General features: G+C 47.9%; 1 pseudogene; it reads right to left on the reverse strand.

Moving 5' to 3' along the window:
* Positions 1-1,008: 1,008 nt before the first annotated feature.
* Positions 1,009-1,713, reverse strand: LOC101052544 (ferritin light chain pseudogene; annotated as a pseudogene).
* Positions 1,714-2,058: the final 345 nt, after the last annotated feature.

Below are 2,058 nucleotides of genomic sequence, written 5' to 3' on the forward strand. Positions count from 1 at the left end.
TAAAAAATGCAACTGGACATTTTTAAAAAGGCCTACAGTATGGTCTGCAAATTTTTCAGAGATGAAGGGGACTTAATGATTAGTTGCTGATCAATCAATGACACTTAATGATGGCTTTCTCTACATAAAAACATTGAGTTAGAGGCATCTTGGGATTCAGAGGTGAGTAACATATAGTTTCTGCCCTCAAAGAGTTCATAGTCTCTAGAGACAAATACATCAATACTGCGATACAGTGCAGACTACAATTATACCTAAGAGGAGAGAGAAAGCATTTTTGAGATTTATAAGAGAAAGAAATACAATCTGGTAAGGGAATCAAGAAAGCTTTATGGAGGAGTTTTTACTGGAATGAACATTGAAGACCGGGTGGAGAGTCGCCGGAAGAGGTGGTGAGGGAGGACATTGCCCAGGCTAATGTGCAAAGCAGAGAGAGCAAGGCCTGTGCAGAGTCCTGGGCTGTGCTGGGACGCGGGAGGGGGAGCACAGAAGATGGCCGCGGGAGGGGACAGACACGTCACGTGCATAAATTTTGAACTCCTGGCCCCGGGACCCCTTCTGACATCAGCAGCAGGTGATTGCAACACAGTGAGACAAGCTGAAAATCTAAGTAAGCTGCAGCTCCCTAGTGAAATCCTCTGGCTCTTGGAATCCACACACAATACCCCTGGAGGTTCTTACAATTCTATTAGAGATACAGATGTGTGAGAGAATTCCCACAGAGTACTCAGTTTTATAACTTTGGGCGGGGACTCTCATATTGCATGGGAGTGCAGAAGTAGCTGTATATCTGGGTATGTTTGAGTGGTGTGTGTGTGTGTGAAATTACCTGAAGATGGCTAGAGAAGATGGCTTTTTTTTTTTCTTCTTCAGATAGCTTTATTTCCATTTGGCCTCAGGCTTGTTAGGGTAGTTAGAAAGCTGCCTGGTGGCTGGAGGGAGAGGCTTAGGCAGAAGCCCTGTTATTTTGCAAGGGCCCCTTCAGAAGTCTCTGGGCTCAGTAGGATCCTAGTCATGCCTGACAGTGAGCCTTTCCAAGAGATATTCACCCAGCTCAGCCTCGCCTCTAGGCTGGCCAGCCTGTGGAGAGGTTGGTCAGGTGGTCACCCACCTTGTTGATGAGTTTCACTTCCTCATTTAGGAACTGACTCTCCAGGAAGTCACAGAGATGGGGGTCCATGCGGGCAGACCACAGGGCATGAAGACCCAAAAGGGCCTGGTTCAGATTTTTCTCCAGGGCCGTGGCAGCTTCTGTGGCACCCAGGGTTTTACCCCATTCATCTCAAGCGGGCTTCTTGACGTCCTGGAAGACAGCGCGGCCTCCACGCTGGTTTTGCATGTTCAGGAGGCGCTTGTAGGCTTCGCTCTTCTCCTCGGCCAATTCGCGGAAGAAGTGGCTCACGCTTTCCAGAGACACATCATCGTAGAGGAAATGGAAGCCCAGAGAGAGGCAGGTGGAGGAGGCCTGCAGGTACACATGGACCAGGCGGGTGATGGCTGCCTCCACATCGGTGGAATAATTCTGACGAATCTGGGAGCTCATGGTCGGCAAGAAGGAGCTAACCACAAAAACGGTGTTGGCAGGTCCTAGAAGCAGGAGATGGCCGAGAAAACGGTCCTGGAGGTTGCAAGTGGAGAGGAAATCAGAGGGTGATCAGAGGCTGGAAGAAAGAGTCCCCGGGATCTGTTCCGTCCAAACACTGTTGAAGCAAGAGACAGTTCGTGGTCCCCAAACTGCCTATTTTTTTTTTCTTCTCTTGATTGGCATTTTTTTATTTTTTTTATTTTAGGTGAAGCAGAACACAATTGAATGGACTTGAAAACACCAGAATGCACCACACGCATAAATATTGTTTGGTGAAACTTCTGTTTCAGTTAAATATGTGTGTGTCTGTGTGTGTCATGATTAAATATCTTTCTTACCACAGTCGCCCTAAAGAACCAAAGCTTAGGAGGAGGGACACAACCATGCTGAAAGAGCAGGGGACCAGACACTCTGGGTTGAGATGATGAGTTTAATGGCACAGCTGACACCCACATTAGCACCTTGGCTCCTTC

This window comes from Saimiri boliviensis, chromosome 15, assembly GCF_048565385.1.
Source record: "Saimiri boliviensis isolate mSaiBol1 chromosome 15, mSaiBol1.pri, whole genome shotgun sequence".
Taxonomy (NCBI): domain Eukaryota; kingdom Metazoa; phylum Chordata; class Mammalia; order Primates; family Cebidae; genus Saimiri; species Saimiri boliviensis.